At 34.7% G+C, this 25,433-nt stretch overlaps 3 long non-coding RNA genes and 1 pseudogene across 3 annotated transcripts; all 4 read right to left on the bottom strand.

Annotated features, from left to right (window-relative positions):
• Positions 1–1,784: 1,784 nt before the first annotated feature.
• Positions 1,785–3,074, bottom strand: LOC109134758 (uncharacterized). The gene is made up of 3 exons (XR_002039623.3): positions 2,937–3,074; positions 2,735–2,805; positions 1,785–2,163 (listed from the first exon to the last, which is right to left on the bottom strand). It is a non-coding gene; the product is annotated as an uncharacterized LOC109134758 (long non-coding RNA).
• A 2,269-nt stretch (positions 3,075–5,343) lies between these two features.
• On the bottom strand, positions 5,344–24,792 carry LOC125497077 (homeobox-DDT domain protein RLT1-like; annotated as a pseudogene).
• LOC130589387 (uncharacterized) lies at positions 10,257–11,864 on the bottom strand. The gene is made up of 3 exons (XR_008969195.1): positions 11,412–11,864; positions 10,420–11,328; positions 10,257–10,332 (listed from the first exon to the last, which is right to left on the bottom strand). It is a non-coding gene; the product is annotated as an uncharacterized LOC130589387 (long non-coding RNA).
• Positions 19,754–20,267, bottom strand: LOC130591311 (uncharacterized). The gene is made up of 3 exons (XR_008969194.1): positions 20,071–20,267; positions 19,878–19,964; positions 19,754–19,793 (listed from the first exon to the last, which is right to left on the bottom strand). It is a non-coding gene; the product is annotated as an uncharacterized LOC130591311 (long non-coding RNA).
• Positions 24,793–25,433: the final 641 nt, after the last annotated feature.

Genomic DNA, 25,433 nt, shown 5'->3' with positions numbered 1-25,433 from the left:
AGTTCACTAAATATTTTTAAAAAAAATAGAATCCCTCAATTTGTAATATGATTCACTAAATATAAGATATGATTCACTCAATTTGTGACAAAATTCAACAACTTTTTGATATGATTCCATCAACTTGTGATATGATAATATTGTGATTTAAGGTAACTAATAAGTAACACCTTAAGTATTTTAACTCATATCACTCATATTAAACTCATATGAAAATAAGAATTAACAATTAATTACTAATAAGTAACAATTTGTAGCTAATAAGTAAGAATTAGTAGCTAACAAGTAAAGGTTAGTTGCTAATAAGTAACAATTAGCTGCTAATACGTAACAATTAGTAGTTAATAAGTAACAATTAGTAGCTAACACGTAACAATTAGTAGCTAATAAGTAACAATTTTATTTTTTGATCCATATGAGCCACGAAGGCGGTACAAATTACAAAATGGGAGGAGGGATTCGAACCTGTGACCTATCGTTCACAGTACCTCAATCTTAACCACTAGGCAAGACATCCTTGGTAATAAGTAACAATTAGTTGCTAACAAGTAACAATTAGTTTCTAATACGTAACAATTAGTTGATAGGAAGTGTTTCATGTCGTTGTAAGGTAACTAATGCATATCCGTAAAACCATACAATTTCCTATCATAACTCATATAGAATGGGTGAAATTGTATCCATCATTAATTGAATCATATTAGAACATCATTCAATCATAATATATAATATAATATATATATATATATATATATATATATATATATATATATATAATATATATATATATATATATATATATATATATATAATATATATATATATATTATGTTCTTACTTATTTTGAACATTTATAATAAGATAGATAAATAAATAAATATAAAAAATAATCGCATAAATATTACTACATTACTTTATTCACTTTATTCCAATAATAAGCCGTAAACGAAATAAGGTATGTTAAGTCGTGAAATACATGACTATGATATTCACTTTATATATGTTATATATGTATGGATTATTTAGCTAGACTAATACAAAAATATTCAACCAACATTCAATGGTATTAATATTTTATCTAATGCTTATAAATAACCTTTTGTATGTTTTTTTTTTCATTTATCACAATTCTTCTATATCAATTTAAAAGTGACTACTACCGAATGAACGGGTTTGGATGTCACTATTATCGAATTAACGAGTTTAAATGTGACTATTATCGAATGAACGAGTTTAGATGTGACTATTATCGACTGAAGGAGTTTAAATTTCACTATTATCGATTGAATTTAATGAGTTTAAATGTGACTATTATCATATGAGCATAGACACACTATAGTTGTAAATTAAAATACCAACATATGATTATTCTTTAGTGCATCTTAAGTTTTTTTTATCGAATACGAGTTTACGATAACTTTTATAACTTAAAAAATGTACTACCTATATTACCTATTCCCTATACTCAATGCATAACATGCTCCTCAAAAATAACCTTCTATTGTGTATTGAGAAGTATAAATATTTGATGATGTACAAGTACTCGGAAATTAATTGTGTGAGATGTTTAGTCTGTTTTAATCTCTTTGTGATGTCCACCATTCATATGCCACATCAGACGAGGCTGAAGATTCTTCGTCCGTTAGTTCGGGCTGAGGATTCCATTTCATTATCATCACTGTGTGTCCTTCTATTTCAGTCTTACTTGAATAATGATCTATAGGGTAACATGAAAAAGGGAAACGTTGAAATTTAAAAGTTCCAGCATAAACAGATCTATAAGGTAACACAAGTTGTAGACCTTATATCACTTTCAGAATTCTAGATAGTAGAAGTAAACGTTGTTACTGTTGTAGTTGCTGTTACTATTTTGAGCTGTATAAACGCAACAAAACTTTCTTCATAACTGATAAAAACACAGAAGTAAAAGTTGTTACTGTTGTAGATGGATTTGTAGTTCCACCAGCAGTTGTTCAGGAAAGTCAGAGGTAGCCCCTCTCTAGTGGAGGTCTACCTGTTGCCTGTTGGTCTCTTTGAATTGAATTCTTCGTTGGCAGTCTTCCCCTCCTTACAACTTTGGGTTCTGGTTCATTATCATCACTGTGTAGTGTGTGTCCATAGGTTCTCGAAATTTTTCATAGCCAATTGGTGTATCGTATGTGCCTGGTAAGAAAACCAAGATTCAATAAATGGCATCCAAGAATGGTTTGGATGTTATGAATGTGTTCTTGTTAATTTAGGATAGATGCACCATAGATTGGACTAACTAAAAGACATAAAATAAATGGCATACAAGAATTATAATCAATTTTCATTTTTTAGGATGTCTGACATATGCCTTTATTTCCTGCATACAAGAATTAAAAATTACGATCAAGAGCCTATATTATTATTATTATATAAATATGATCTCGAGAACTTTGACAACCTCTTTACCTCCTCGATCTCCAGTTTTCAACATGTTATATATATGTTACTGATCTTATAGCAATGCAGGAAATTTTCAATAACTCATCACACTCTCTAGTTCTCACGTCTGTTATAAAAAAGTGTATAAAAAGTAATACATTAAGCACAATTATCATTTCTGTAATTTGGAAAGCAATTAGCAAAGGTAACAAGTTTAAAGTAAGCAAGTGTCACTACTTTAAACTGTCCTCCAAACTTGGTATTAGAGGCCTTTGTTAGTCTTGTGATAAAAATAGAGAAGGGAAACTTAATGAAGAAAACATACCACTTAAATCTACCAATTGCGAGTGCATTTTCTTGTTAGGATGAGAATATGTCAGATTCTGTGATAATTCACTGCAACATAGGTAAAAGAAGGAAAATTACAGTTGTTCATCATCTATATTTTGATTCAGCCTATATGCCAGAAGGGGGGATCACATAGCTAATCATTACTGATGGAAAGCACAAAAGAACCATAAGCTTACTCTGTAGTAGAATTTCGTATACGTAGGTGGTGGTGGTTTAGGGAAAAGGAAGGAAAAGACTAGAGATGTAATTTCAACTTTTTTTTTGACGATTTTAAGTATTTTTGGGACGATGAATAAAAGCTCATCTCAAGTTTAACGAAGCTATTATTGGGATATTGACATATAATACATCATAGAATTATCTCCAACCTAGTGGCATGTGATATCTTAGCATATGCAGTTGAATACGACAGTACAGACAGTACTATAAGCCAACGGAAACTCTGACAACAAATGTATATATACGCTGCTTGAGGATAAGGACGATTTGATGAACAATATTCAATGTTTCGTGCACAACAAATACAAACAAAATACATTCAATCAAATCCACGGTTAAAAATACATGATGCCTGGTGATTATTATTAGGTGTTTTGAATAGCTTAATTCTGGCCATAATTTGAAGATAAATGTAGAAAAAAGTTGTGGAAATTTTCATGTCTAGGTAATTCATATATTGTAATCTAGACGTACATAAGATATGATATATGTTTTATATTGAATGTCAGGTTAACCATATTAGGTTAACACATTTATTCTCCACATTTGTACATGGTATTACACCCATGCTTCCGCTTCAAACACTGCATCCACGCAGCTGCCGTCGGCGTCGACCTCCACCTCGTCGTTGCCTCTGCCGGCGCAGATCACGGTTGCCACGCAGCCCCCCTGCTCGTTGTTCTCACATCCCAGCCCCCCAGCATCCACGCAGCCCCTCTGCTCGCCAGGGCCGTTCCTGAATATTATTGGACCCGGGGCAATATATGAAAAAGGACCCCTAATGCATAATAAATTTAACAAAATATGCATGTTTATAGGATAAAAAATATTTGAGAATCGGACTAATTCATGTTTATCATAATTATTTCTTCAAAAAAAAAAGAACTTTTTCATATTTATATGATTAATATATATCTAATATTCACTCCGTCCTAGAAATATCTGTAACTTATTAGGTCACGTAATGTAAGAAATAAGTTCTAGTGTGGTTATCAAATGTTATTTTTATTAAAAAAATAGATGTATGTGATAGGAGTTGGTGGGTATCTTATATGAATATGAGAGAAATCACATAATAATAGTAGGACCACGCCAAAAATAAAAGTGTGTAAAACTAAATGGAACAAACAAAAAATAAAGTGTTAAGACTATTGTGAACGGATGAAGTAGCCTTTAATAAATTATATAAACTAATAACTTGACGAATAAAATCGAAATATAAAATAATTTTATCACCAACACCTATAAAGAATATTAAGAATCTAAGTATTGGCTTTAGGTTGTATACATTATTTTTTAATAATTTATAATTTCAAGGTATATAAGATATAAAATCATATTGACTAAAAAAATAAAATAATATAATATGGTGGTAGAAAGGAAATGAAGAAGTAAGTTGAAAATATTATTAAAAAAGATATAAAACAAAAGGAAAGTAAAAACTAACAAAGGAGAGCATTTTTGTCAATTATAATTTAAAAAAAAAGGAAAAAGAAACAAAAATATAGAAAGCAATGACAGGATTCGAACCGTCATAGTCTTGCGCTCTCAACAGAATAGGAGCAAACAACTACCATCTTGTCAATACAAGACATATGTATCATTCACGTTAGGTTAATTGCTTAACCATTTGCAGATTTATGGGCCCTGGGCGGGCGCCCCGCCTGCCCCGCCCCAGGGCCGGGCCTGCTGCTCGCTGATCTACATAACTTGAGTTGAGAGTTTGAGACACACATATGACGTGTGATGCGCTTGTAATATATGTATCGTCATACCTTTCTTAAATTTAGGTACGTTCACGTAAGATATAATTTGCAAAGCATTAACCATCTTTTTATTTTCCTCGTGCTTTAATTAGGATTAGGTACTAATGAAAATGCAATAATTTCATTGTTGGGTCATCAAATGCTTGTCAAATAAAGCTAATCAAACTAGTTATAAAGAAGTATATCAAGAGGATCTCATTAATCAGCTTAAGTGTGAAATTATAATTATTGAGCTTGAAATATACATCAAAATAAGACCTATTTATCTAAATATATACTACACTTTCAACATAAGCATTTACTAATTATGGTGAATCTATTTCTTATCAAAAATTTATTGCATTGAAAACTAAAAAAAGCTTAAGAATATAGAAGTATTATTCTAAAGGTTAGGATATATTTTGAAAAAGATAAAAAAATTAAAGAGCATAAAGAAAAGGATAAAGAAAAATGATAACTATTTTTGTGTGATAGAATTTTATCATTGGCCAAAAAGCGTTTATAATCTAAGCCATAGGCAAAACAGCATGCCTAACATCGTCGCCAAACGCATTACCAAAAACAAACAAAAATTCATCCACACAGACAACAAAACGGCATGTACAAGATTTAAACTTGTAGGTGCATTGGTGCATAGCCACATTAGTTTCTAAACAAGCACATTTCAATGATTTATACAACTATAGACAAGGCCAGGGGTGATTGAGTGAACGATCCCCAACGACAAAACTGATCAATCAAACTTGCCGATAAAAGAACTAATCTGCTCTAAAAGCCGCTACAGGGTGAGAGAGAGAGTGACATGCAATGAACTTTGACGCAGACGCAAAACTGATATCGACTTTCCATAATAGCCAAATGTACAACCCATCAATGTACTTCCTGCGGTTGCGACCTCTTTCATCCGGATCTGAAATACGAGGCCTTTGCCAGAATTCTACCATGTTTGACATTAAAGATCTTCAGTCCATGGAGGAGCTTGTTTCTGCAGTTTCGTCCTCACTAAAACTCGATGGCAATTCTGTTGATCTGCAAGGAACAAAACCCAGTTATTGGAGAAGCAGGAAGAATTAGTTGAACAAGAAAAGAAAGATGTTCCAAGTAGGTTGCTGACTTGCTGCAAAGAGTATATATAAGCTCAATTAAGTACATACATCCTGTGCTCCAAAATTATTGCAACACAATTTTTTAGTAGTTCTTTAATTAATACGACACTTTCGTACACAGTCAAAAAAATATATAACCACACATGGGATCACTTACACACACTAACATATATTCATACAACACCCCACTTCCACCTCCCTCCTACATATTTGTGCCAAGGGTAAGTGGTGCAATAATTTTGGAGCGGAAGAAGTATAATATTATATGAACAACAAAATAAAGCAATGTTATGATTAGATAAAGAAGCTATTTTTGCCTCACCCTTTTATCTGTCTTGACACTGTGGCGGCTCTTGAGATCTGATGCTAAAATCTTCCTGCCAAAAATCCTCTCTTGCCATCTTGCCAGCCTTCAGATGCATATGGAGAAACTTAATAATCACATGCAAGATATAAACAAATTAACAAAATATATATTGGTGACAAAAACTCACTCTAAGCTCATTTGTCGGACGCATCTTCAATTTGATTGAATCATGGGGTTCACCTATCGACCTTCTGTCTGCATAAAGTTCTTCATCCTGCCAATTGTCATTCCTTAAAATATTCAATCTTAAGATCATCCAGCTCACAAATTACATATGTAACAATAGTTTAATGAGAAAGATGTGTGGTTATGATCACACCTTCTTCATCCTGCTAGGTGGTACTCTATCCTCTTTAACCATGGGGTCCTTGTGCCTAACTGGTACAGCAGCAGATCTGGAATCGATTCGTTCTCTTCTGCGAACAGCCACGGAATTCCCCTTATCAGAATTATGCCACCAAGGCTCTTCCGGTTCATTGGTAAATTTTCTGCCTAGAAATCTGATCCCGTGCCTGGGGTTTCATGCTTGCGCTGGATATTGTGGTTCACACTACCATCATAATCTGGATTTTCTCTAGCAGGTAAGAATCCGCACAAAAAGAAGACTTCTGGACTGGGAAAGCACGACCGTTATTAGGGAAAGGTGATTTTTGTTTAGGTTGGCGGTAAGCAAAACTGTCGGGTCAGACTTGTGCAAGGATCTGTAGTCTGTAGGAGCAACATACTTGTCCTGATTTCGTATCTACAAACAATATACCTATCAGTTTGCAATTCAAGAAGTAATATATTTCAATATGCATACATATTCCACAGTGCCTCCCACAGACACGCATGGGCAAGGAGGAGATTAAGCATTTTAAGGTATTGTTACAGATATCTTGTGGAAACTCAATGTCATTAGATAAAAAAATATTCACTAGTACCTTTTTCTTGAAACATAGTAATTCGGTATATAACTTGTAAAAGATACTTAACTAGAAAGAAGCAATAAATATAGTTCTATTCCCCTTTCATATTATTAATCCAGGAAAAGCTTCACTTTCAGCTATTTAGCTGCATACCAGGATCATTGACCCAGAAAAAGAAAAGAGAAGACATAAAAATGCATTATACCCCCTCAAAAGAGAATTGTAATATGGAAGTAATATTATGTTGAGAGCATCTGAGCATGTAACCAAAGATACTTCATTCCAGTTCTAATATTTTACCCTAATATCCTCACAAAACTACAGAGTTTTATCCCTCATCAGAAATTTCAGATGACTTGCTGTTGGTATAGAATAATTTATGAACTGGAACCTCCCAACCAGTTCTATCTAAGAAGCTAAGAGTACCAAACAGCAACCACCAGTTGAATAAGCACCCAGGAAACTGGTTTCTTAAAAAGGAATCATAACCAAGTATATCGTAACCAAGTATATCACTCTTATTCTTATAACTGGTTTGCAGAACATACTTGCCCCTCCAGAAAAAAGGGATTTCATGTAAAAAAAAGTTAATTTTTAACTATCGAACTCCCATAGTCCCATGCGAAAGCTTTATAATCATGTGTACCCCCAGGTGGTGGAAAGGGAGAAAATGAAAATTCTGGGTAAGGTCTAGGAACTTAGACTACATGACCAGAAACTAATCATAAATATGATATGAAAAAAAAAATACAACATATAAGAAGAGGAGAAAACAATAGGCAATTCAAAGATACACTTACTGCGTTAAGGCCAGGTCGCTTATTAATGACACCAATGTCAAGAGAGCAAGAGCCAACGGGTTCTGCAACTCCATAAGCATCTGTCCAACCAAGCAAAGGAGACAAGCGCTTTACAAATGAAATGACTTGTAAGGTGATTACTCAGCAGGATATATGCAAAAACCACAAATGAGAACAGAAGCACATCTTTAACAACTAAAACAAAGCAATATACAACACTCGAGAAAATTTGTCCAACGAATATGAATCAGATTCTTCCATAGAAAAAGGAGTAAAAGTTTGGACCAAGAGCCAATGAATTCCATTAAACGTACAACACATTAAATATGAACAGCTCTCTCTTTTATCACTTCCCAAGAATTAAGTACATAATCATCAGGAAGAAATCCCTTCAAGTTCAACAGGAGCTCAAATTGAAATATTACACGCTTATGCTGTGACTTGTGAATGCCAAACAAGACCAATATTCTACATCACCTTGCATTGCAAGTTTGCTAAAAGCCACAGTAGAGTAATGTATAAAGAGAAGACTGCACATACCAGTATTAGCAATCTTGCTTGGTGATTCAAAAGCACCTGGAGGAAGTGGATCAAACTCAATCCCAAGTGATGGACCATCCTCCCGATAATGCCTTCCTAATTGTCTCTTGACTGCAGTTACAGCAGCATTTTCTGTTTGACCCTTAATTTTCAAGTATCCTGAGGGCCCCACACGCCTCGTTTGGAGCAATTAATCCATTTGGTGCCCGATATTCAGTTGTTTCGACATTCAAAGGACTCCTATTATGAGGGTAAAAGCTCCCTGGCAAAGCTGGATTACTTTCTGAAGATGTATCATCCATCTCAGTTCCATCATCAAGCATCCTTCGCTCATATTTTATCTCAGCAGCAGGAAGATCGTTATGACCAAATCTCCGACTCTCAACCTCCCTCACATCAGCAAGCCTATAATCACCTTGTTTGGTGCTACTGCACGAATCCTGCCTTAGTCCACTACCACGATCTTGTATAACACCACTTGAAAGATCCTGTCTACCAGGTGGGTTTAACTCACAATTTACGATTCTCTTATCCTTCAATCTGCGGTGGCAAAACCATCCAGAAATCTGCTTCTCAGTCAGACCTAAATGATCAGCGAGCTCCGCCTTCATGGATTCAGTTGGGTACTTGTGTTCTGCATAATTATAGAAGACAAAAAGAACAAGAAAAGATATCACCTCCTCACAACAAGATGACGTACAAATATTTAATTTACGGAAGGTCAAAAGACAAAAAGAACTTCTACCATTATAAAAGTCCTCCAAAGCCTGCAGTTGGGATGGTGTCTTGAACCGCCTTCTTTTGTTCTTCTCTGGGAGTGCTTTATTTTCTTCACCTTGTAATTCATTAGTTTCTGACGAATTCAACAACACAATTAATAACAAACAAAAATATACTCTTTTTCAGTGAGTCGGGAGCCAGGGGGAGGTCATTGAAGACCATCAGAACTCACAAGCATGTTTTAAAAATGCTTAATACACCTTCATATAAACTCAAACTACTTCAAGTATCAAGATTCAAGACATATAAGCAATTTTTCCAAATCATAAATTTTATAAAGATTCTGATGGCATAGATAGCCAGATTTAAGATTTAAGATTTAAGATTTAAGTTTTAAGTTGACATCAGAGTAAATATGATATTTGATCAAGACAACCCTAACATTCAAGGGGCAGAATACCTCCCGTAAATCCCTGTGATTTATACTGCATTCTCTTCAACCTCATTTCAATTCCAACCTCAGTGTTACCAATCACCAACCTTGCATCTGGATATTTGGATTTTAACTCAAACAAGTTGAAGTGACAAAGGTCTGTACCACTTAAGTCCATTAAATCCACTCAAACTCAAAAAAGATCTCCTTAGCAATAGTTCAGGAGGAAAAATAAGCTCTCGGTCATTGTATTTGCTACCATCAACATCACTGTAAGAAAGATGTTTGTACCTTTCACTGCAAGCCCCGCTTTCCTTCATATCGCCAGTGTTCCCACAGACTTTTTCCACATGAGCAGGGTTTACCAGTTGAAGGACAAATAAACTCGTTGGCTTGCCGAGTTACCAAATGTGTATATCATGTCATCAGTTTCAGCAAAAACTCTAAAGGCATCGATAATTGGCCTATAACCTGTGCAGCGACACAAGTTCCCTGCCAGACTTTCTTCAATTTGCTGCTCAGTTGGAGGAGTTTGACTAGACCTTAGTAAAGCATACATGGACATGACAAATCCAGGAGTACAAAATCCACACTGTGAGCCATGTGAGCTTGCTAACAATTCCTTCAAAGATACATAAGTTAATTAATAGCAGAAAGAAGAGAAACGTACAATAAACCCGAGCAGCTGAGGTTGAGTTTAAATCACAGGGAATCTGAGTTCATAAAACTTATGTCAGAAGGATATATCATACAATGTATGACATGACCCAAAATACTAAAACATAAAAGTAAGGACAGACCTCAGCAGTTTTGCATGGACAGCATCTTTGCCTCGATTTTTTCTGCAGCTTCAGCCATCCCCTTGGCATTTTTTTCTTGTAGCATGGTAGCAAAGGTTATATAACCTAACTGACAGTTTTTTTTTGCACAAATCCCAAAAATAACTCACTCATTTTATCAGCATTATCTCAAAGGGCAAGCCAGTCAGCTCTGCCTTCCTAAAATCCCAAGCATCTTTAATTTGTGCGTAGGTTTGGCATCTTAATTCATACCAATTTGTTTGTGAAGCAGTCCAAATATCTAGTAGAATGTCTTTGTTAGACAGGATACGTCAAAAAAAAATTGGTAGCATGATAATTAGGTAGTCAATAAAGAATAGTAACCAAACAATAAAATTGATGTAAACCATGAACCTATCACGAGAACTAAATGGGTAAAAACTAATCCAAGAAACAAGAGAAGGAAAGATGGTTGTAACAGCGCAAAAGAGCATATAAGCAACCAAAGAAGAAAGATACTAGGCAACATTCAAGAACAAGGATGAGCATCTCTTTCAAGTTTCAAACTCTTCATGGGAATGCCTATGATTAGACATTAAGAACTAAGACTGTTGGTCCAAGGAAAGCATCTTCAGGCCAATCAATTGTGAAGGAAAAAAAATCACATATTCACCATATTACATTAACAGAGACCAATCTCAACGGGTCTTGGATATATAAAAATGCATAGTATCAAAAAAGTTCAAACAAATATAGTATAATTAGATGATAATTCAATGTCTTCATAAAAATGAAGGTGCGCCTTCAAAATAGTTTGGACCAGCAAGTCTAGAATGCTATATCAGGAATACTAGTTACATGCATCAGTCTTCTTCAGTTGCCTTTTGTTGTCCTCTTCAGAAGTATCAGACAAGATCCTCGGTCAACTAGCTGCACAAGGCAAGGATCCCGCGTAAGAAAATATAAAGTCATCACTAACACAAGATATAATTCTACCAGAGTTAGCAATGTACATTGATCACAACGATCTGGATTTGTTGGCTTTAGACGCTTCAATGAGGCAAAGCATGGAGAATATATGAAGGCAGTACCCACCAAAAGAATATCTTCCTTAGAACGCTCAGCAATCTTTTCAACAGTACCATTAAAAAGATGGAATGCAAAGATGGATGATTCCACGTCAATGAAAACAACCGGTTCCTCAGGATGGATGATTTATATATGTGAGAAATATGTTCTCTCGCAACTTGACGAAAAAATTTCTCAACAAGTGGTTGGCATACAGAAGTACCCGATTTCTTGAATATAAGCTGCGGGATCCAAGGATCAGAATCTGTTGATCTTCCATCGTGTTTCCAAATCCATAGGTTCGGAAACTTACGGTTGGAAAGATAAAGACATCCTTGAGAGACATCCAATTGTGATTCAACAAAGCCCCTTTTGATACAAGAAGGCAGGCGTATAGAGTAAGGCTTACTTCGTCCCTCGAATGGAATTGAACTGCCACAAATGTCTCTTGTTCGTCATGAAATATAAGGTGCTATCCAGAAACACAGCACCAGACACATTCCATCTTTCTAAATAGACTTCCTTTTCAAGGGGGAACTCTGACGCAGACCATTGATGCTTGTTAGAAGAATAAATCTCAACCAATACCATGCTTTTCTCTGTTCTTGTGTCCTTGGAAAAACTAATGACACTGAAATTACATTCAGTAGAAAAGAGACAATCTGAAAAATTAATGATGGTTGCTAGCTCAGTGGGTTGATATCTGGAAAGTTGAGAAGGAGACTTAGGTAGGACAAAAATTCATTGGTGGCAGGATTGTATACATGATAAGTATGAGAATCGACGATGCTAAGCATCAAGCCACGGTGCATGTTCCATAACCTGTATTTTTTGGCATTTGAGATCCAGCCGCCAAATTTTATAGTTAAGTTACCCAGCAACAATCCACTAGTATTACCATTATGATAATCTCCATGGGTATTTTGATGGTCAGTCATCTCTAGGGTAGCACTTCCAGTTTGATCATCCTTGGACCACTTTGTAATCTTGTAGTCACCAAGGGATAAATAACCCAAATCGAACTCTCGCTTTACATCATTCTCATTATCATAACCAAAATCACCAGGAGTACGCATAATGTGGAATAGAATGCCACAAGGAGGAAGCTCTAATCCCTTCTGGGTGTCGAAAATGTGCAAGACATGCGAGTGCCATGTCTTGGATACACATTTGCATATATGAAGAGACTTAATAGGCAGTTTCAACATAATCTGAATCCAAATTTCATCTGGTAGCTCAGGCAATTTACTACGACTAATAGCCTTACATTTGACATCCATCTTTCTTGTTTATTCAGACAATCCATATGTGAAAACATTATGATTGCAAAAAGAAACTAAACAAGCTTCCACAATTCGGCAAATTAATGTAATAATTACTCAAGTAATAAATATCTACAAGCAAAGAAACACACAATTTGCTAAATAGATTAAAAGTTGCAAACTTTATTGAATTTTACCCTAAGAAATCAATCTAAAACCTCAGCTTTATTACTTCAACCATATAAACAGCCTAAAGTATGGATTTTGTTGAATTCGTATCCAAATAGTTACAGAAAATATTAAAATATTAAAGCATAACTGAGTAATTAGCTTAAATAAACCTTGGATTTAATGGAATTGTCCAGGAAATTCTTCAATTTCTTTCTTCGAAAGGTAAATTTGAGTGGATGAATATGAATGAACCCGTAATCTATAATCTCTAATCTGTAATAATTTGTAATCTGTGATCTGTAATTTGCAGAGAGAGAGATGGCAAGTTTAGGTTATGGGCAACAATGGCTCCAAACTTATTGTAGAAGAAAGGAGAGAAGAAGATGATGGGCGGTGGTGGTGTTGGGTTTGCCGTGGAAACTTAAGGAAATTTGCCTTCTTTTTTTTTTTTGTTATTTTTTTGTAATTGTTAAATAATTCATAATAATCATAGTAATTCACTATGTTTTAGGGTCTGTTCTCTTCGGCATAAAACAGCTGAACTGAACTGATCTGAACTGAACGTATCAGAGCTGAACTGAACTGAACTGAATTAAATTAAATTAAACTGAAATAAACTGAATGTAATAAATATATAAATAATATTTTAAACAATTATAATATGAATATTAAATAATAATTATAATGATAAGTAATAATAATGAATAATAATAATAGTATTTTGGATATTTTTAAATGATAGTTATAAATAAATAATATTAATAATCATAAATTAATAATAATAATAATAATAATTAATGATAATAATGATAATTAATAATAATTATTTTATATTATTTGTATTAAAATATTAATACTTGATTTTTTTTTATTTTATTTTTTTTTGATTGGGAAATTAAGTCAACCCAAGGGCTAACCCCTACCAAGGCTACTAGCCTTGTAGGAACTACCAGCACATTGGCTGGTAAAGCATGCAAAGCATGCTAAGAAATACCCCCATAATGTTGGGGGTAAGGATCGAACCCCTGACCTCAGAGATCAGAGGGGAGTGCTCTACCACATGAGCTAGCTCCTCATCCTTAAATATTAATACTTGATGATGATATATAATAACAATAATATCTAATAAGTAAATTAATATTACTATTTTAATAATTAAATTTAATAATATAAAAATATTTAGTAATAAAAATAATGATTGGGTTGGACCGCAAAAATTACATCATAAACCGTCTTGACGCGATTTGATTGGTTTATGGGCTAAAAAAAGTGGGTTTATTTGTGCTTTGACCTATACCATGTTCCTCCTAATAATAATAGTAATAATAATGAGTAAAGCTATAATAAACATAATAATATATAGAAACAACAACAACAATAATAATAATAATAATAATAATAATAATAATAATAATAATAATAATAATAATAATAATAATAATAATAATAATAATAATAATACTTAAATAGTAATGATATATATTTAAATAATAATAATAATAATAGTAAGAGTAATTAGTAAAATAAATTATACCAACATAATAATAATATTTAACAAAATGGTTATAAAAGAATGGAGCTGAACTGAACTGAACTGATCTGATCTGAACTGAAGTGACTGAACTGAACTGAACTGAACTGAAAATAAGCTGGGGAGAACAGGCCCTTAGTTTAGTTTCTTGTTAAAAAAAGTAAGTTCGTAATATTTAGATATATATATTCCGTTTTTTGGATTGAGAGAAATTGAACTGAACTAAATTAAACTAAAGTAAACTAAACTGAAATCAACAGAACTGAGCTGAACTTGATATTGATATGATACATATAGTAAACTTGTAGTTCACTAAATATTTTTTTTAAAAAAAAGGATCCCTCAATTTGTGATATGATTCACTAAATATAAGATATTCACTCAATCTGTGACAAAATTCAACAACTTTTTGATATGATTCCATCAACTTGTGATATGATAATATTGTGATTTAAGGTAACTAATAAGTAACACCTTAAGTATTTTAATTCATATTACTCATATTAAACTCATATGAAAATAAGAATTAACAATTAATTACTAATAAGTAACAATTTGTAGCTAATAAGTAAGAATTAGTAGCTAACAAGTAAAGGTTAGTTGCTAATACATAACAATTAGTAGCTAACAAGTAATAATTAGCTACTAATGCGTAACAATTAGTAGCTAATAAGTAACAATTAGTAGCTAACAAGTAATAATTAGCTGCTAATACGTAACAATTAGTAGCTAATAAGTAACAATTTTATTTTTTGATCCATATGAGCCACGAAGGTGGTACAAATTACAAAGAATGGGAGGAGAGATTCGAACCTGTGACCTATCGTTCACAGTTGCTCAATCTTAACCACTAGGCCAAGACATCCTTGGTAATAAGTAACAATTAGTTGCTAACAAGTAACAATTAGTTGCTAATACGTAACAATTAGTTGATAGGAAGCGTTTCATGTCGTTGTAAAGGTAACTAATTCATATCCGTAACAACCATACAATTTCCTATCATAACTCATATCAGAATGGGGTGAAATTGTATCCATCATTAATTGAATCATATTAGAACATCATTCAATCATATATATTATGTTCTTACTTATTTTGAACATTTATAATAAGATAAAAATAAATATAAAAATAATCGCATAAATATTACTACATTACTTTATTCACTTTATTCCAATAATAAGCCGTAAACGAAATAAGGTATGTTAAGTCGTGAAATACATGACTATGATATTCACTTTATATATGTTATATATGTATGGATTATTTAGCTAGACTAATACAAAAATATTCAACCACATTCAATGGTATTATATATTTTATCTAATGCTTATAAATAACCTTTTGTATGTTTTTTTTTCATTTTCACAATTCTTCTATATCAATTTAAAAGTGATTACTACCGAATGAACGAGTTTGGATGTCACTATTATCAATTAACGAGTTTAAATGTGACTATTATCGAATGAACGAGTTTAGATGTGACTATTATCGACTGAACGAGTTTAAATTTCACTATTATCGATTGAATTTAATGAGTTTAAATGTGACTATTATCATATGAGCATAGACACACTATAGTTGTAAATTAAAATACCAACATATGATTATTCTTTAGTGCATCTTAAGTTTTTTTTATCGAATACGAGTTTACGATAACTTTTATAACTTAAAAAATGCACTACCTATATTACCCCTTCCCTATACCCAATGCATATTTATAACTTAAAAAATGTACTACCTATATTACCCCTTCCCTATACCCAATGCATAACATGCTCCTCAAAAATAACCTTCTATTGTGTATTGAGAAATATAAATATTTGATGATGTACAAGTACTCGGGAATTAATTGTGTGAGATGTTTAGTCTGTTTTAATCGCTTTGTGATGCCCACCATTCAATTGTCTTATTCTAGAGCATTATGGTGTAGTCTTGATATTCTTCTCCGGCCTATAAGAATTCACCAAATTGTATTGTTGGCTTGGTATTAGATAACATTGTATGTAAAAGGATAGAATAGTCTTTTACTAGTCATAGGCATGTATTGTAAATCTTATCTATATTGAATGTCAGGTTAACCATATTAGGTTAATACATTTATTCTCCACATTTGTACATGGTATTACACCCATGCTTCCGCTTCAAACACTGCATCCACGCAGCTGCCGCCGGCGTCGACCTCCGCCTCGTCGTTGCCTCCGCCGGCACAGATCACGGCTGCCACGCAGCCCCCCTGCTCATTGTTCTCACAGCCCAGCCCCCCTGCATCGATGCAGCCCCCCTGCTCGCTGATCCACATAACTTGAGTTGAGAGTTTGAGACACACACATGACGTGTGATGCGCTTGTAATATATGTATCGTCATGCCTTTCTTAAATTTAGGTACTTCACGTAAGATATAATTTGCAAAGCATTAAACCATCTTTTTTATTTTTCCTCGTGCTTTATAGGATTAGGTACTAATGAAAATGCAATAATTTCATTGTTGGTCATCAAATGCTTGTCAAATAAAGCTAATCAAACTAGCTTATAAAGAAGTATATCAAGAGGATCTCATTAATCAGCTTAAGTGTGAAATTATAATTATTGAGCTTGAAATATACATCAAAATAAGACCTATTTATCTAAATATATACTACACTTTCAACATAAGCATTTACTCCCTCCGTCCCATATTATAGTGCTTCTTTCCTTTTAAGGTGTCCCAAAATATAATTCTTGTTTCCATTTTTTATTCCAACATTTCCATGATTTTCCTAGAAAAATTGTGCCACCATTATTTATTTGCTTCTTGGCAATAGTTTTTTGCTTTGTTTATTCAACTTAAAGGTTGAATGAGTCATGCATTTAATTCTCTTTCACTACTTATGGTAATTCTCTCTCCTAAAATCAGTTTTTCCCTAGGATGGCAGTGGGGCGGGTCAAGTAGGAGACCCGCCCCATCCCCGCCCAATTGGGGCGGGGATGGGTCTAGGTTAGGCGAGGATGGGTCTAGGTTTGGCGGGAATGTGGATTAAAATTGTACCCGCAATGGGTGGTGGAGCGGGTGTGGATTTTATATTATACCCACCTCATCCCCGCCCGCCCCACCCCCGCCCGCCTCGCATATTTATTATTAAAATTCTATTTATATACATATATTATAACGTATTTGAAGACACTTTTGAAATGTAATAAATATTTGTTAATGTATAATATTACTAATGTATTTAGTGAGGAGGGATGGTTGGACTGGGCGGGTTGCCCGAAATTCTGAGGGACTGGTGCTCTTTGCTGGCCACACGTAGGGTCAAGCTTGGTGCCCATTGAAGTGGCGGAAGGGAAAGCTTTGTGTTTTGCTATCAAGTTGGCTCGGAACTATGGCTTCCATGATGTGATATTTGAGACTGATTGCTTGACTATTGTTAACAGGTTATCTAGAGGTGCCATTTATTTTTCTGATTTAATGCTTGGTTAGAGGATGCCATTTTCTCATGTAGGGATTTTGTTTCTGTTAATTGGTCGCATGTGCTTAGGGATGGGAATGTTGTTGCCCACCACCTAGCTCGACTTATTCCGTTTGGTGTTGAACAACGCTGGGATTGTCATTGTCCTGCAGAGGTGTCTCCGTATGTACTCATGGATAATTTGTCCTCTGATTAATATAGTTCACCTCGTGTTTTCCTCTAAAAAAAAAAAAACTTTTCTTTTACTATATTATATTGTGATTTTGTGAAGTAGACAACTATAATGGCTTTGGTAATTTTTTGGTGGATTTTTTGCGGGGATGAAGTGGTATGACGCGGGTACGACGCGGGTGCGGGGTGGGGCGGGGTGGGTCTAGAATTTCCCCCCGCAATGGGTGGTGGGCGGGGATGGGATGAAATCTTTCCCCGCAATGGGTGGGGGCGGGATGGGGATGAAATCTTTCCCCACAATGGGTGGTGGGGCGGGGATGGGGATGAAATCTTTCGGTGGTGGGGCGGGAATGGGGATGAGAATTTAATGCGGGTGCGGGTGTGGGGGTACCATCCTCCGCACCCGCCCCGCCCAATTGTCATCCCTACTTTTTCCCATAACATTTATTTTCAATACACAAACACTCTTTACATTTGTCTTAGATTTTATTTACCTTAATAAACGTGAAAAAATAGAATCAGGCACTATAATATGGGACGGAGGGAGTACTAAATTATGGTGAATCTATTTCTTATCAAAAGATTATTGCATTGAAAACTAAAAAAAGCTTAAGAAATAGAAGTATTATTGTAAAGGTTAGGATATATTTTTAAAAAGATAAAAAATTAAAGAGCATAAAGAAAAATGATAACTATTTTGTGTGATAGAATTTTATCATTGGCCAAAAAGCGTTTAAAATCTAAGCCACAGGCAAAACAGCATGCCTAACATTCGTCGCCAAACGCATCTACCAAAAAACAGAACAAATTCATCCACACAGACAACAAAACGGAATGTACAAGATTTAAACTTGTAGTGCATTGGTGCATAGCCACATTAGTTTCTAAACAAGCACATTTCAATGATTTATACAACTATAGACAAGGCCAGGGGTGATTGAGTGAACGATCCCCAACGACAAAACTGATCAATCAAACTTGCCGATAAAAGAACTAATCTGCTCTAAAAGCCGCTACAGGGTGAGAGAGAGTGACATGCGATGAACTTTGACGCAGACGCAAAACTGATATCGACTTTCCATAATAGCCAAATGTACAACCCACCAATGTACTTCCTGCGGGTGCGACCTCTTTCATTCGGATCTGAAATACGAGGCCTTTGCCAGAATTCTACCATGTTTGACATTAAAGATCTTCAGTCCATGGAGGAGCTTGTTTCTGCAGTTTCGTCCTCACTAAAACTCGATGGCATTCTGTTGATCTGCAAGGAACAAAACCCAGTTATTGGAGCAGCAGGAAGAATTAGTTGAACAAGAAAAGAAAGATGTTCCAAGTAGGTTGCTGATTTGCTGCAAAGAGTATATATAAGCTCAATTAAGTACATACATCCTGTGCTCCAAAATTATTGCAACACAATTTTTAGTAGTTCTTTAATTGATACGACCTTTCGTACACAGTCAAAAAAAATAATAACCACACATGGGATCACTTACACACACTAACATATATTCATACAACACCCACTTCCACCTCCCTCCTACATATTTTGCCAAGGGTAAGTGGTGCAATAATTTTGGAGCGGAAGAAGTATAATATTATATGAACAACAAAATAAAGCAATGTTTATGATTAGATAAAGAAGCTATTTTTGCCTCACCTTTTATCTGTCTTGACCACTGTGGCGGCTCTTGAGATCTGATGCTAAATCTTCCTGCCAAAATCCTCTCTTGCCATCTTGCCAGCCTTCAGATGCATATGGAGAACTTAATAATCATATGCAAGATATAAACAAATTAACAACAATATATATTGGTGACAAAAACTCACTCTAAGCTCATTTGTCGGACGCATCTTCAATTTGATTGAATCCTGGGGTTCACCTATCGACCTTCTGTCTGCATAAAGTTCTTCATCCTGCCAATTGTCATTCCTTAAATTATTCAATCTTAAGATCATCCAGCTCACAAATAACATATGTTAACAATAGTTTAATGAGAAAGATGTGTGGTTATGATCACACCTTCTTCATCCTGCTAGGTGGTACTCTATCCTCTTTGACCATGGGGTCCTTGTGCCTAACTGGTACAGCAGCAGATCTGGAATCGATTCGTTCTCTTCTGCGAACAGCCACGGAATTCCCCTTATCAGAATTATGCCACCAAGGCTCTTCCGGTTCATTGGTAAATTTTCTGCCGTAGGAATCTGATCCCGTTGCCTGGGGTTTCATGCTTGCGCTGATATTGTGGTTCACACTACCATCATAATCTGGATTTTCTCTAGCAGGGTAAGAATCCGCACCAAAAAGAAGACTTCTGGACTGGGAAAGCACGAGCGTTATTAGGGAAAGGTGATTTTTGTTTAGGTTGGCGGTAAGCAAAACTGTCAGGGTCAGACTTGTGCAAGGATCTGTAGTCTGTAGGAGCAACATACTTGTCCTGATTTCGTATCTACAAACAATATACCTATCAGTTTGCACATTCAAGAAGTAATATATTTCAATATGCATACATATTCCACAGTGCCTCCCCACAGACACGCATGGCAAGGAGGAGATTAAGCATTTTAAGTATTGTTACAGATATCTTGTGGAAACTCAATGTCATTAGATAAAAAAATATTCACTAGTACCTTTTTCTTGAAACATAGTAATTCGGTATATAACTTGTAAAAGATACTTAACTAGAAAGAAGCAATAAATATAGTTCTATTCCCCTTTCCTATTATTAATCCAGGAAAAGCTTCACTTTCAGCTATTTAGCTGCATACCAGGATCATTGACCCAGAAAAAAGAAAGAGAGAGATAAAAATGCATTATACCCCCTCAAAAGAGAATTGTAATATGGAAGTAATATTACGTTGAGAGCATCTGAGCATGTAACCAAAGATACTTCATTCCAGTTAATATTTTACCCTAATATCCTCACAAAACTACAGAGTTTATCCCTCATCAGAAATTTCAGATGACTTGCTGTTGGTATAGAATAATTTATGAACTGGAACCTCCCAACCAGTTCTATCTAAGAAGCTAAGAGTACCAAACAGCAACCACCAGTTGAATAAGCACCCAAGAAACTGGTTTCTTAAAAAGGAATCATAGCCAAGTATATCGTAACCAAGTATATCACTCTTATTCTTATAACTGGTTTGCAGTGAACATACTTTCCCTCCAGAAAAAAGGGGTTTCATGTAAAAAAAAAAGTTAAATTTTTAACTATTGAACTCCCATAGTCCCATGCGAAAGCTTTATAATCATGTGTACCCCCAGGTGGTGGAAAGGGAGAAAATGAAAATCTCTGGGCAAGGTCTAGGAACTTAGACTACATGAGCCAGAACTAATCATAAATATGATATGAAAAAAAATATACAACATTAAGAAGAGGAGAAAACAATAGGCAATTCAAAGATACACTTACTGCGTTAAGGCCAGGTCGCTTATTAATGACACCATGTCAAGAGAGCAAGAGCCAATGGGTCTGCAACTCCATAAGCATCTGTCCAACCAGAAAGGAGACAAGCGCTTTACAAATGAAATGACTTGTAAGGTGATTACTCAGCAGGATATATGCAAAAACCACAAATTAGAACAGAAGCACATCTTTAACAACTAAACAAAGCAATATACAACACTCGAGAAAATTTATCCAACGAATATGAATCAGATCCTTCTAAGGAGCATAGAAAAAGGAGTAAAAGTTTGGACCAAGAGCCAATGAATTCCATCAAACATACAACACATTAAATATGAACAGCTATCTCTTTTATCACTCCCAAGAATTAAGTACATAATCATCAGGAAGAAATCCCTTCAAGTTCAACAGGAGCTCAAATTGAAATATTACACGCTTATGCTGTGACTTGTGAATGCCAAACAAGACCAATGTTCTATATCACCTTGCATTCAAGTTTGCTAAAAGCCACAGTAGAGTACTGTATAAAGAGAAGACTGCACATACCAGTATTAGCAATCTTGCTTGGTGATTCAAAAGCACCTGGAGGAAGTGGATCAAACTCAATCCCAAGTGATGGACCATCCTCCCGATAATGCCTTCCTAATTGTCTCTTGACTGCAGTTACAGCAGCATTTTCTGTTTGACCCTTAATTTTCAAGTATCCTGAGGGCCCCACACGCCTCTTGTTTGGAGCAATTAATCCATTTGGTGCCCGATATTCAGTTGTTTCGACATTCAAAGGACTCCTATTATGAGGGTAAAAGCTCCCTGGCAAAGCTGAATTACTTTCTGAAGATGTATCATCCATCTCAGTTCCATCATCAAGCATCCTTCGCTCATATTTTATCTCAGCAGCAGGAAGATCGTTATGACCAAATCTCCGACTCTCAACCTCCCTCACATCAGCAAGCTATAATCACCTTGTTTGGTGCTACTGCACGAATCCTGCCTTAGTCCACTACCACGATCTTGTATAACACCACTTGAAAGATCCTGTCTACCAGGTGGTTTAACTCACCATTTACGATTCTCTTATCCTTCAATCTGCGATGGCAAAACCATCCAGAAATCTGCTTCTCAGTCAGACCTAAATGATCAGCGAGCTCCGCCTTCATGGATTCAGTTGGGTACTTGTGTTCTGCATAATTATAGAAGACAAAAGGAACACGAAAAGAGATCAACTCCTCACAACAAGATGACGTACAAATATTTAATTTAGGGAAGGTCAAAAGACAAAAAGAACTTCTACCATTATAAAAGTCCTCCAAAGCCTGCAGTTGGGATGGTGTCTTGAACCGCCTTCTTTTGTTCTTCTCTGGGAGTACTTTATTTTCTTCACCTTGTAATTCATTAGTTTCTGACGAATTCAACAACACAATTAATAACAAACAAAAATATACTCTTTTTCAGTGAGTCGGGAGCCAGGGGGAGGTCAGTGAAGACCATCAGAACTCACAAGCACGTTTTAAAAATGCTTAATACACCTTCATATAAACTCAAACTACTTCAAGTATCAAGATTCAAGACATATAAGCAATTTTTCCAAATCATAAATTTTATAAAGATTCTGATGGCATAGATAGCCAGATTTAAGATTTAAGTTTTAAGTTGACATCAGAGTGAATATGATATTTGATCAAGACAACCCTAACATTCAAGGGACAGAATACCTCGATTAAATCCACTAGACAGACACCAAAATACTAATTAATTAGACTGAATCCTCACTTGGCAAAGCAATTGCATGTGTCAACTGAGTCATCACAAACCATGAGATATACAGGGGAACATTTAGCACTTAAAGAGATTGAGGCATTAGCTAATAATCCCAAGTCCCAACAATTTCATCAATCTAGGCCGGTTTTATAGCATTTATAAAGAGATACAGGACTCAGGACTCAACAAAGTCAAAAGTGTACCTACAAATTTCACAATTTACTGAATCATGCATGGCAGAAGGAACATCCAAACTCCAAAACTTAACCTAATTACAGCAACTCTTCTCAAGAAACTCAGCAGTTACATATCCTATCTTCGAGACACACTAGCACCAGTATGTACTTATTACTTATTAGTGAACCTATATCGAGCAATTTTATCTTAAGGATCATCTGTTTGGGATACAGACATAGCATCCCACTTTCAATGAGGTTCCATCTCACATTTCTATGACAACCAAAATTAAGCTTCTTATACCCTTAACAGAAAAATCTCAATGTGTGTATATACAGATAAATAACATATCTAGCAGCTCGTGAGGCATATGATAGGAACAAGGAAAACCACACAATGTAGGTTCACTCCAAGGCGTAAATCGAAGGCGAATAAGCTCAAAGATAGTCACCCACATATGCCTTCATATTACCCTTTTGTTAAAGGTATTCTGGTATTCCTCTTAAAACAACAACTTCATTGAACACAAAATGGGGTTTAACCAATTGACTAACTCAGAAATTACATATTGCCAAACAAACACTTAACAACATTAAAATCCATAATAACAACAAACAGAGAAACTTAGATATTCACATAACAAAAATAAACATTTTCAGACAAAAAAAAAATCAAATATCTTCACCAAATAAAAGGGGATCCCAACAATTCAATGAAACAAACAGCAAAATTACATAAAACACATGCACACCCAGATCACCAATACGGATTCTACACAAATTAAACTCACAAAATTGCATGAACACAATAAAATTTTCATCAAATTAAAACAAACAACATAAAATGCAGCAAAAAAATCACCAAAGCAACAACTTTCTGATCTGGGTAATCATAAAAATCTCCCATTTACCTTCCATAATGTTTGAATAACTCCAAAATCCAATCTATCTCTTTTGTATATGAATTTTCTTCTTCACTAAACTTTTGTCAGTTTTCTGGGTTTTATAGTTCTTCGATTTCTCCGTTCATTCACATCTGGAATTTTACATGAAGAGAGAAAATAGAGGAGAGAGAAAAAGGGGGGTCTTTGAATACAAGGTAAGAAAAGCAAAGATAAAAGCATCTTCTGGGTTTCTCATATTTATTTGTTTCGATAAATTTTTCTGCAAAGAATTTTGATTTCTGTTGTTGGATTTTGTTGTTTAATCCAAATTATGGTGCGTCTCTTCACTATTCTTGTTTGTGTTTATCTTTTTTTTTTTTTTGTTCATTTGTACAAATCTAAACAAATACCTAGTACAATAATGGGAATCAATCTTCCGATTAGTAACGTAAGATTATTTTCCTTGTGTTTTCATATTGTTAGTGACTTACTAGTTATTCATATAAATAAACCTAAGATTAGTGTAAACACAAATTAAATATTGAATTGAATGTATACATTGCTCAATTTATAACATGTTTTTTTCTTAGGAGTGCAACATTCGTCCACATGTATTAAAACATCGATGCGCGATCGCGCAAGATATAGTCGTATTCGTATAGATAATTAGGTATAAGGAGTGCAACATGCCTCGACACATGTTAAAACGTCGATGCGTAACCGCGCAAATATAGTTTTGTTAGGCAATGTCGAATATTGTAGTCTAGAAGTACATATGTTGGTCGTTTGGTTAAAGAATCGTGTAAGTTAATTAAAATTTCGATATTGGATGTATATAATTGTAGCACATCTATACTTCTTGTGTTCCAATATTACAATTGCATACATAGACTTGCTTTCGAAATAATAAAATGAGATATGAGGTCAAAATAATTGGCCACCTCTCAAAATTCCAGTGATAGGTTAGGGGTCAAATCTCACCAAACTCATTGTAGGAAGGATTTTCCCTTTCACCTCTTCGTAGAATAGAAAATAAATTACGTACTTAATAAAATGTCAAAACAAAGAAAATAAGCCGACGTCCTATAAATTAGTAATCATTTGTGATTGATTATTTAAGTATGCCCTTATCAAACTGTGACATCTAAGGAAAGTGAT

The sequence above is a fragment of the Beta vulgaris genome, chromosome 4 (genome assembly GCF_026745355.1).
Source record: "Beta vulgaris subsp. vulgaris cultivar EL10 chromosome 4, EL10.2, whole genome shotgun sequence".
NCBI classification, from domain to species: Eukaryota; Viridiplantae; Streptophyta; class Magnoliopsida; order Caryophyllales; family Amaranthaceae; genus Beta; species Beta vulgaris.
Note: the sequence above shows the minus strand (reverse complement) of the source record. Positions and strands in the feature narration are given on the sequence as shown.